The following is a 12,718-nucleotide window of genomic DNA, read 5'->3' as shown; positions in this document are numbered from 1 at the left end:
CAACATCAGGAGGGAGGAGAAGTAAAAGGGGGAAGTGAGAATTTACTGAACAACTACACAATCTATTACTGTCTTCCATCTTGATTCTATTTATCCTATTTCTTCCCAGATTCATCCCCCTACAAAAAGTCACAAAAGTCTCATCTAATTATAATCTCATACTGACAATACAACCTCTTGTGATCAACATTAAGTTTGGATGTGGTTTTTACTAATCCAAAGACCTCTACTAAAAGAAAATAAAAGGTATATGACAACATGAACTAAAAGTACAGTTAAGATTGGAACAGTCACTTAAAAGCTTAGGCACTGGTCCCAGATGATGGCACTACTGTGAATCAGATGATAAGAAGAGTACCCTAGGAAGGGTTCACTGGGATCTTGACGCCTTCTCCTCTCTTTGCTTTCTGGTACCTTGAGATGGACATCTTTGCTCTTTGTATGTTTTTTAACCACAGTGTTCTTCCCTTTTTCACTCTCATTGACAATAATTTATTGTTTCAAATATTTTAGAAACTCAAAGACAATATTGAATTGCTGATCTTTCGTTTTCCATCTCCTGAGTACTAAGATTACAGACATGCATCATTATATCTATTTTATGTGGTGCTTAAGATGTAACCCAGAACTTTGTGCATGCTAAAATAGTATGCTCCTATCTGTGTAACATCCACAGCCCTGATAGGTAGTTAAAAAAAAAACATATTTATTAAGCAGGTACTTCTTTCTCTCCGTGGATAAAGCTATTTTAGGAATCGTGATCACAAAGACTGTATTGAAAAGAGATGGACCAAATTAAATCTAAAGTAGCAAAGAGGCAATTTACAAAACAAGAGCCACAGAGACTCAGCAATGGGAGCGGAATTAATGATTGTGTATCAGCAAAGCAGCTAGTCTTGCCGCTGTTCTCTCAACACAGTAAGGGAAACTCAATAAAGATCTTCAAAAAAATATTCATAGGCCAACTCACTGCAACACAGGGAACATTATCAGTGAATAAGAACAACCACCAGTGCTTATACCTGGCACCATGGAGTGAGGAGAACAATTATCAGACAATCAATTAAGAAATCTGAAGGAAACAAATGTTCAAAATAAATGTCGTGCAGTTATCTGAAGCCATACCTTCTCACAGAACCATTAGGGATCAGAAAATTCATTCCACATCATCTGTAGACCTTCACAGATTGATACCAGAACTACTAGTTACGAATTTAAATACAATTGCCTAAATTATGCTTTTGATCCAGTCTTTGCCATTCCTAGCACCCAGGAGTGGCTTTTGATTTCCTCCCAAATAAGATTAAAAGTCTAATCACAGAGACCCCACGCCAACACCGTAAAATTATGAGGTATTCCCTGGATGGAATTTTGATTCTTTCCGTTCCCTGTGGCCTCGTTGAGCCCTGCATTATCTCTGACCTGAATATTGCAAGCACGCTGCTCCGTCAGCTTTAATTCTTATTCCCTAATTTTTCAAAACCTTGTTCCAATGCCACCTACTCCACAAAGCCTGTCCCAATTACTCTGCTCAGAATTACTATTACATTTTCATAGTCCTTTATCCCTCATTTGGGGGCAATAATGGTAATTATTCCCAAATCATGACCAGAGTCTTGATAGGTCTAAATCTGTCTCCTCTTCAGGATAGCAAGTTTCCAGAGGCATCGGAAGAAGAATCCTAATCCTTAAGCATCGTGTCCTGGTTCTAAATTCCCATAACTCAAGGCATCTACCAACTGAACTATGTGTTAAAGGATTCTGATTTTCCAATATGCCAAAGCTCAATTAAACATACTTATCCATCACTTTAACTTAACCTGTTCCTTTCTTTTTCCAAATGATGGTTTTACAATTCATCATATCCAAGCCCTTCATAGTCACCTTTCTAAATACTTTGAAGACAAACTTATGCTCATACAGCTGAACTCTTGTTAGCAATAGCAGCCACAGGGGCTCTAAAGCATACACTAAGTGGTTATGAAAATGGGAGTGATGGACATGCCCACACATAAGCAGGTAGATCCTTTGAGCTTGGTTAAGGATAGGTGATTCATGTACCAGAGAAGAAAATAAAATAAATTAAAGAAAAGACACTTCTGGGGATTTGTTTGGTTACTACATGGAAACATAGGCCTATTTTGATAAAGCCAAAGATGAAGACTGTGGTTTTAGAAATTGCTGCTCTTCACAACTGTGAAGAAACAGGTTTTCTGAGGTAACTTCCTGTTGAACAGTAAAACCATGCCAGGAAGCTTGGTTAAGTAGAGAAGGTTGAGACCTGGTGACTCAATGGGCACACACCTGAGCCTGTGGAGACTCCTCACTCCCTACCATATTCCTGGCCTGGAACACTTGTCACACTCCTCCCATAATGAAACGTGACCTGTTGCCAAGTAGGCCCAGAACAGAGTTTTTTATGCTAATGAGATACCTAGAGGCCCAATAAGGGTTTATCCAATAAGCTTCACTTCCCAGACATTCCTCCAAAAGGTATTTAATCTCAGGTATACATATGCATTCATTTTCCACCATGAACAGTCAATAAACAGTTTAGAACCTTGGACTGTCTCTTTCATCAAGATCCCCAGTGAAGGGCAAAGGAGAAGACATTCACCTACAGAGCCTCAGCTTAATTCTCCTATTGAAGGCCTCTCTGCACTACCAGCCTGCCTCTGACAAAAAAAGAATAATCACAGCTAGGACAAGCCAGAGCTCTCTCTTCCCCTGGCCCTGGGCTAGATGCTGTCCTCAGACCTCAGGCCCCAAGAGTCTAAGAACCCCAGGGCCTCAGCCTTGTCACAGGCCAGAGCACCTCTGAACCATCTCCAGCTTTCCCACATCTCAGACAGTGCTTTCCCACCTCAGGCACTTCCCTATAGCCCAGCCCTCCCCTGCAGCACCATGGCATTAGTGCAGACAAACTCCCCACCTTCCTCCTCCCCAGGAGTCTGTGCCCAGAGGTGGGGTGGACACAGACCCATTACCTCCTCAAGGAAACTAATAGCCAAGTCTCCAGGTCATCGCAGCATATATAAGAGCAGGCTTCCAAAGATGCAAGCAGCTATTAGCACTGACCAGTCTTAACAGAAGAGATGATATAAGGAAGAATGGGATGGACAAACTATAGAGAGGTTTTGGGGTTTTGGCTTTTGTTTTTTTTGTTTGTTTGTTTGTTTTGTTATTAGCAATTTTCTCATCGTAGTGAAAAGTCATACTGAAGCACATTGTCTTCAAAATTTTAGAGGTTGTTTAGCTTTGTGGTGTGGTAGTTGTCCCCATTTGTGCTTTAAAATGTGTAGCAAATCTCCCTTTGGAATGCTGATCTCTATCCAGCCATAAATATTGGTATGGAGATGGTTTCAGATAATTTTTTTTTACATTAAAAAATGGCATTGTTTTATTTTCGCCAGCAGGAGTGGGCTGCATGTTGTGGTAGGTGTGCTGGACTCAGTGCAGGTATGGATGGGGTCAGGGGAAGTGATGACTTGGTGGCTGGAAGGGAACTGAAAGGATTAGATAGACTTCTGGGAAGTTCGGAGGAAGGACTCATGGCACACTATAGCTACACCACTAATAGGGCTGAGAAAGTCTTGGAAGTCTAGCTGCCCATCGCTGTTGAGGTCTAGCTTCTTCATCCTGTGGTCAAGAACACTGGGGTCATCTTGGTTCTTCGTGTAGGCGGCCAGCTCCGTGTTCATGAAGGAAATGAATTCAGCCTTGGAGAGTTTAGAGCTGTTTCCATCCTTCCCTCTGTACTTTTGGAAAACAGCAATCAGGGAGTCAGTCGATGCATCTCTCAGTCTCTGTAGGCATTTTTGCCAAGCTGAGGAGTGAAGTCCGGCTGCGACCGTGGATGACGGTGGCTGGGACAGGAGAGGTTTCAGATTCTTATTCGACTATGTTCTCCAAACATAATTCAGCTGAGGGTCTGCTTCTTTGTAGGACTTAAGAGTTTGAATAAATCAGTCCTGTGAGATGTCTCATTGGGTGAAGGTACTTGGTAGGAAGGCTAAGAGCCTGAGTTCATTCTCCAAGACCCACACAGTAGAAGAGAACCAATCCCTCCAAAAGTTTCTCTGACCACTACACATATATCGTGGTAGAAATACACACACACACACACACACACTTGAGTTAAAAAAAATACATAAAAATTTTTAAAAAGTAGAATAAATTATTGTCAAATTCATATTGTTGGCAATTGTCCCCAGAGGACAGCTTTCTAGAAGATCACAGACTGGCGGTGGTCCAATTATCCCACTGGACTTGTCCAAGAATCTGTTTCTACTCTTGTGCCCTCTCCTTGCCTCATGACAAGAAGCCATGAATAGATTCTCATCTGAGCATAGCTTGTCAACATATTCTCTTCTGCTTTTGGAGATGATGTGCACCAATGTTATAATGTGCATGTCACAGGGGCTGGTGATTTAGATGGGATTTCTTTAGTTCATTGGCATTCACAGAGGAGTAGCATTCACAAACACTGACTGCACAATGGATCATGTCTGCTAAGAGAAGAAACTGTTCTATTCCTGCCATTTATTGGCACAAAGGAATATCCTTCTAAGGCATCATGGATGTACATACAATGATACAAGTGGCAGCTATTAGCAAAGATAGAATTTACTTCCTTACCCTTCATTTGCTCATATGCCCTTTCTATTACTCTCCCAAACATGTTAAGGGTTGTTCTAATAATAAGTGACCTTTAGAAATTGTCTCATTTCAGAGTTTTCACCCATAGTTGTTCAAACATATATTTTCTACTTCTATCCCAAGTCTCGTACAACTCACTCTCTTCTCGATCAAGTTATATAACATGATGAGGTGTTGGGATGACATCTCTAATGTGACCCAGTACCGAAGTTAACTGAAAATGGGCAAAAACAGAAGTTTTCCCAAGATATAACACTGTATTCCGTTACAGCTGCCTTCCTCTTGTCATCTACATCTGTGAGAGTGGCTAACCCCAGTGACAGACAAGAAGGAAATGTGAGATTTAACTGATCTGTTCTTGAATAACTGGTCTTACATAACAAAATTGCAGCAAGCTGTCAGTTCTTAGGTCCCCAGACTCTAGACCTACACTCTCTCAAGCTGCCTTTCCAGCTGACCTCTGACCTCCATCAGAGAATGAATTGATAGCCTGCTGTCTGACTTGGTGTTTTCCAAAAGACCCCACAAATTCTTGCCTCAAATCCATGTCTGTTCATAACTTGTCTCTGTGGAACCTGCATGTCTAGTAGGAAGTACAGTGGGCATTTCCACAAACTGACAAAGGGCTAAGGTATTGTTGTTCCTGCCCCCAGGCTTAGGACACTATATAGGAGCATTGCCATGAATTTGAGGCTAGCCTGGGTTACATAGAAAGTGCCTGCTGGGTTAGTGAGAGCTAGGGTAGGAAAGGGGAAACAAAGTGAAAAGTGACCTTGGTAGCAAGTCTTTAGCATAGAAATCATTCTAGCCAACTGAGCAGGGCACCAGGCTGTAGCCGCCTGCAGCCACATGAAACTGGGTTCCCCTGATCAGACAGCGAGAAAAGAACGTGGCCAAGACAAACCTTGCTGTTCAAAGACCCTGAGGTTTACTGAGAGTCCTTGCTTATAAAGAAGGTAGGCCCATCCCCCGCCAGCCCATTCTTGGTGCCTGGAGCCAGCCCGTAGGCGATCTACAGGGTGTGTCTCTGGAACATCTCAAGGACCTTTCAGCGGGAAGCAGAGTCTTGGAGAAGAGCAAATAGAGCCATCAAGGTCAGAAGGCTCTACCCTAAGTAATCTCCTTCTTAGTGGCAGCAAGATCAAAGTCTGGACCAGCCTGCTTCAAGGCTGAGGGAGGCTACCCCAGGCTTCTGCAGCACAGCTTCCTGGGAGGCTGGGGCAGATAAATGCTGGGTTGGAATCTGGGCTTCAAACGTAGAAGGCCACTATCTTTTAAAAACCAATCAATCAATTAAACAAACAAACAAAAACTACTGGCAACATTTGTTTGTCATGTAAATGTGCCTGCGCCTCCAAGTCTAAAGCCCATGAAGTCTCTCATCCCTGAGCACCATCTCCTCATACTCAATATTCCCTTCCCTAAAACAGCACTGACCCTACCTCCGTCTATGTACCACGAGGAAGTGGTCTTCAACTTCATCCCACCCTGTGAACAAACAATTATTTGATTTTAAAAACAGCCTAATTATCTCTCAAAAGTTATATATATATATATTTGATTTTCCCATAAACCTGATAATATAAGTGTCCCTTGTTCGGCTAGTCCACTTCTTTACTGAGATATCTTCTTTCTCAGATCACATACAGTGCATTTGTGAGAATAAACCTTGCGAGAACACAAGGTTTTATCTACAAGATGTTTGCAAGGAAAAAAAGAAAAGAGGAGAGGAGAGGAGAGGAGAGGAGAGGAGAGGAGAGGAGAGGAGAGGAGAGGAGAGGAGAGGAGAGGAGAGGAGAGGAGAAGAGAAGAAAAGAAAAGAAAAAGCAAAGAGGAGTTAAAAAAAAAAAAGACAAGACAAAACAAGATCAGTAGTTTGGATTTTTGAGCACATTTTGCCCCCTGGCTGAACACAGTCATCTAAACAAGCTTGAGGGTGAAGCTCAAGCCCAAAGCACCATCATCTCCCTGAATATCATTTGTCTGTAGAGGCCATGTTTTATACACGTCAGGTTCGAAACATAAATGGAATTTTCATTTGAGTCTGACTTTGTAGCAGTAAAGACAAAGGGGAAGAGACACTGCACTCACAGGAAACGACTACAAGTTGAGAAACAAGGGCGTACTCTATCTCTGGCCGGCAGCAGGAAAGACATTAAATGTGTCCTATAATCCTTTCCTCACCACGGAACCGAAGCACTGCAAAGCCGGTCTCAATCCAGCAGATGGCGAGAGACTAATTCTAGTCTACAGCCCTCTGGAAACTGCAGAGCTCTCATTCTGAAGACACTGGGCTATCAAACAAAATTGACACAGAACATTTGTGCTCTTTATTTTATAATTTTATTTTGTTTTATTGGACTAGGACTACCTATTGCCTTCCCTCCGCTCGCCTCTTACTGTGCGATGAAAGAGAACCTGAATGGGATGCATTAAAGCAGACAGCCTGCTTTTGTTAATTCATGTGTTTGAATACTGAAACCCAGCTGGTGGTACTCTACTGGGAGGTTTCAGAGTCTCTGAGAGGTGGGGCTAGCTGGAGGAGTGGCTTGAGGTTTATAGTGGTCCCTGTCTTCCTGTCCTGCCCAGCTTCGTTTCCTGTAGAGATGTAACACCCCACCATGTTTCCGCAGCCACAGCCCTGTGCGGCTCACAGTCTCAAATACTTCCCCACCACGGTGGACCATACCTTCAAACTGTAAGTCAGACCGAGTCCATCCTCACTTTAGATGCTTCCTGTCCTGTTCCTGATTTAAACAATGAGAAAAGCAACTGATACACATTCAAAGAAGAGCAAATGGAGAATCACATGTGCATATTCTGTTCTGCGTACCTACTGTATCTATTTGCTTTGTAAATTAATATTTTATTAACTATTTGTGAATTTCATGATGCATTTTTATTATGTATTCTTCCTCCTCGGTTTATTTATTCATAATTTTTATTTTTCACGTGTATGAGCATTTTGCTTTTATCTATGTTTATGCACCACATACCCTCCTGATGCCCACAAAGGACAGAAGAAAACATTGGAGCTCATGAAATAGAGTCACGGATTGTTGTGAGTCACTATGTGTGTACTGGGAACCAAGTCTGGGTTTTCTGCAAGAGCAGCCAGTGCTCTTAACCACTGAGCCATCTTTCCACCCCAAGCCATTTTCTTTTTGATGCATCATTAACATGGGCAGGCCTATTGTTCTCCATATGAATTATTTAAGCTAAGGTAAGATTGGATTGAAGTATAGACTATAGCAAGAGAAGGAGGGCTCTCCTGGCATCAAAAGCTCCTGTGTGTTCACTGAGAGCTGCTAATATTTGCCTCAATATTCCCTAATACATTTTCTAGGTGATCTGAATCCATTGTTTCTTGTTCAGTATTCAAAGACATTTTTCCTCAATTAGCTAATTAAAAAAATATTCAAGAGGGCACAGATATGTTTATGATGGTGTTAAATGCAGAAACAAAAGGCCTCTCAGAAAGGAAAATGGGAGGTATTTATTAAATGAATTCACAAGATTCTTCAGGGCTTCACTTTATTCTAAGAACAAAGTGTCATTACATTCTGAGTTTACAACACCGTATAAACCATCTTGGTAAACACTGAGGATGGGGTCTATATGGTAGATATCTTCAGCTTCATTAACACATCAGAGTGTTTCCCAGTCCAGAATGTCAGTGTGTGCTCCTGGTTACTGGAACCTGTTCCTTTTTGCTGTGCTACAATTATAAGCTCCATCATAACTCCTTAGTCATGTATTTATTTTCCTGGATAGATTGCAAACTCTATGAAAACATATTCTTCCATCATCATATCTCCAGTATCTAGCATAGCCTGAGTTGAAGATCGTGCCCTAAAATACCAGTGAAGCAGGAATATGACCCATTTTATAAAGTGGTCTTCAATCAACAAAAGCTCACAATAGCAGTTATGTAGAGGCCTCATTAACAGAGGCGTGGTCTCAGAATATGGTGGCTTCTCAACTCCCATATTTTCCAAGAACTGAACATCTATTTCCCACATGTTCTAGATCTCCTGGTTTTTCATACTATGAGTGATGTCTTAGATACAAAGGAGAGCAAGAAGCACCCCAAGTCTTACTTCTTAAGAATAGAAGTGACTTAAATACAGTTAAGTTTCTCACACTAGCATTGTAATAGCTTCTTGCCCAAACAACCAGGAAGGGCAGTTGAAGTTAAGTGATTTGTTCCCTGTGGTTGATGGTTGTCAATAAGTACTGTGCCTAGCATCTCTAGGTATTTTATGACTGTTCCACATAGCCACACCACTTACTTTTTACTTCAATACTTCAATTCCTTTTTATTTTTGCACATGTATGTGTATATATACATACATATGTGTTTTTGTGTGTGTGCGCGCATATCTGTGTAGAGGCCTGAAGTTGATATCAAGAATCTTTGCTTATCATTTTCCTCTTTCATTCGTTGAGATAGAGTCTCTTGCTGAACCCAAGCTCATACATTCCTGCTGTAGTAGCTTGACACTTACTCCAGGATTCCTGTGGCTACTTCCCACGTGCTGGCAGCCGTCCCATCCACAGAGCGCTCACATGAGTACTGGGGATTTGAACTCTGTTGTTCACATTTGCAGGCGCTTTACCCACTGAGCCAGCTCCCAAGCTTTCCTGCCCCCCATTTCTTGGCACATTTACCAATTGCAGAAGTCATACATAGACCATAACTAGAAGGAAGGGAGATGTTATACTTTGTAAGGGTAATAGAGGGTAGCAAAGATGTTCTTGAATATGGCCAGCCACTTAGCACATCATCAGTCTGTGTTAGGAGATTCCTGATGGCTATACTCCCACTGGCCCTTTGCCTTGCATGTGTTTAACTTTTACATGAATGAAACTGTTGTTGATGTATTGTTCCTTCTTACAAAAGTATCAAGCTCCTCCCTCTACAGCTCCATGTTTTTATTCCATGCCAAAAATGTTCCAAGTACACACACACACATACACACACACACAGATTCCACACAATACAAATTGTTCTAAAGCTTGCCTTTTCCAATTTATTTTTTTTCATTGACTAACAGTTTGCTGTAAAGTCTAATTTAAACAAATTTCATTTAGGCTGTTTCGAAGTTTTACTTCCAGTTGGATAACTCCGTCTCCGTCTCTCTTTGCTCATTTATACAAGTATATGAGAAGAGGAAAATTCCCTAGTGTAAAACCACACAATCAAAGAGGAGTGTACAAATTAAATTATACAGTTTTTAAACTCTCCTCAAAACGTGGTACTGATGTTACCAACCATAGTATATGTGAACACCTTCCTGTTCATCTCCAACAAGCGTCCTCCTAAGGTATATGTTATTGACAAAAAAGAAAAAAGAAAGAAAAGAAATGTCAGAAATATTTTATTATTATCTCATATTATTAAAAATCATAAATACTGATATAAATTTTGTAAAAATTAGGAGTATGTATATGACTACTTGGGTTATTTTTATTCTGCCCCCCCCCCCCGCAGTGTTCACCGAATACTCTATGGACACAGAAGGATGAGGTGATAAGCAATCTGAGTCTGAGTTCAATTTCTCTTTGTCTCTATGTCTTCTGCTTACTGAGATAAAGAAGGCAGGTTATTGGCTTCAACGGGGCTGGGGTGGCGGGTGGGGGAGAACTTATTACCCACAATCCCTCACAGCTCAGCTCAGTGATGCACCAGCGACAGTACAATAAATCTGTTTCTTCATGAGAGGCCCACGCAGCCCAGGTTGGGAAGGTAGCTCTCAGCAGCCTGCAGCATCATACATCACCCGCAGGTGCTGCTGGCCGGGCTCTTCAGAGTGACAATCTGACCTGTCTGATTTGTCTTCTTTTTGTCACAGACTCCTCCAGACATCACTGTCTCGTTGAATGTAGCTGATCTCTGGCCATATTTTCCCTCTTCCTGCCACCTTCCATTACTTGTACTGAGATAAATCTTCTCCTCTTTGGCAGTAGGGTTGAATATACAGCCTCTCCCCCTAGTTCTGATCAATACCTTCTTGAGATAAGCCAGCCAGAAAAAGGGTAGACAAGAGCGATAGGACTGGCTCGCAGCATGATTACCTATCATATGTAAGGAAAGGGCTTCTCGCCTCCATGGTGTAACCCACCAAAATACTCCATATCTAGTAGGATGTGAAGGCAAGTTAGGACTGTCATGCATGATACACACAAGCAAGAGAGCTTTTCCAGTAAAGAACTAGAGCATGGACCTAGAGCATGGACCCACAGGGCTCAGTCAGGCACACTCTTGCTTATATTATCATTATGGGCCTTACCCTTATGTAGAAACACATAAGGTCCACGAGATCCATGAGAATGGTAATTTCGATGGTACTGACTGCAACTACTTCAAACTTCAGCAGTTCCCTAAAAACTTAATTCTTATGTCTTTAGAGAGTATCTCTGGGGATTGTCCTAAAATGCTCACATTTGGAATTGTTACTTGTATATAGAGTTAGCTTGTGGCAGCTACTGCTCCGCTCTGATTTAGTCTACGTACATCCTTTGAATATGCTACCTGCATGGACTTGAGGATGCTGCCCTGCTGGCCCCGGCTGTTAGAGCTTGAATGCTACAGACATGGGACCAGTTTCATCATCTTCCCTATTTCTAAAGAACTGGTAACTCAGTTAAGATTTCTATTGCTGTGAAGGAACACCATGACCAAGGCAACTCTTATGAAGGAAAATATTTAATTAGGAATGGCTTATAGTTTCAGAGGCTCAGTTCATTATAGTAATGGTAGGAAGCATGACAGCCTGCAGGCAGATATGGTGCTGGAGGAGTCTAGAGTTCTACATCTTGATCCAAAGGCAGCAAAAATTATCTCCTGTTTTCTACACTGCTCGGAGCTTGAGTACTAGGAGACTGGTAACACTCTTCCTCCAACAAAGCCACACCTACTCCAACAAGGCCATATCTTCTAATAGTGCCACTTCTGTGGGCCAAGCATTCACACATGAGTCTATGGATTCCATACTTATTCAAAGCACCACAACTGGTAATGGGAGGGACACGGACATGCTCTTTCCAATAGTCCCATCAGTACCTGGTTCAGTCACTCTGTACAGGACCAGGTTGACACTAGACTGCACCACCAGGTACAGCAATCTCTACATGGACCCCTCCTGTTTTCTGTTTTGTAGAAGTCTACTTCTACCCAAGTTAATCAGCACTCTGAAGGAGAAGCTTATGGGCTATCACTCCTACTGCCTTATCAGACTCCCAAATTATTTTTATTTTACACATTTAATATTCAATACAATTACAAAACCCCATAAGAACACACACATACACACACACATACACCTGTACAATTAAAGACTACATTAACTAAACCATAGCCACCTTCTGGAATAACAAAATGAGTGTTACTGTTTTTTAATCAGTTTTATATATTCCAGATCTGCAGCATGAACACATTTGAGCATGCTGCATCCCTGTGTTTTCTATGTAAAATCAAGATGAAAGACAGTACCTATTTTGGGGAAGATGACCTCCATTATTGAACCTTTCTTCTTCAGCCATCTTTGGCTGTATCCATTCATAGCCACTCTCCAACCACACTGAATGACTTTCAGTTCTCCTAAGACTTTCCTTTTCCGAGCTGATAGCAGTTGATGTCAATGGCATGCCATTAAAAGTTGCAATCTTTTTGTCTCAGAATTCTGCACTACTACATTTGTATAAATGCTTTTTCCCTTTCCCTCCTCCTTCAACACCTTAAAAAGACCAACCACTTCTTTGTCAAATCCTTCCTCCCATCTTTAGTAAATTGGACATTTCCTGCATCACCTAACCCCACACTCCACAGAGGTACAAAGTACCCTAGCACCACAATCATTTGCTTTACAAAATCTGCTAACTTGAAAGGCAACATTTTTTTTTCTGTTACTTTCCTCAATCGATAGTAGTCAATGAACTAATGTCTTGAAAATAAAATAGAGGTGTTAGTTAGTACATACTTCTAAAGGCATACTACACATAAAGAGCTATAATAGACCCGTTTTGCTTACTTTTCATGTTAACTATGATAAAACTA

The 12,718-nt window shown here is 41.5% G+C and overlaps 1 pseudogene; it reads right to left on the bottom strand.

Annotated features, from left to right (window-relative positions):
- Positions 1 to 3,475: 3,475 nt before the first annotated feature.
- On the bottom strand, positions 3,476 to 3,816 carry Gm32222 (annotated as a pseudogene).
- Between the last annotated feature and the right edge of the window lie 8,902 nt (positions 3,817 to 12,718).

The sequence above is a fragment of the Mus musculus genome, chromosome 6 (genome assembly GCF_000001635.26).
Source record: "Mus musculus strain C57BL/6J chromosome 6, GRCm38.p6 C57BL/6J".
Classification (NCBI taxonomy): Eukaryota; Metazoa; Chordata; class Mammalia; order Rodentia; family Muridae; genus Mus; species Mus musculus.
This window is presented reverse-complemented; position numbering and strand designations above follow the sequence as displayed.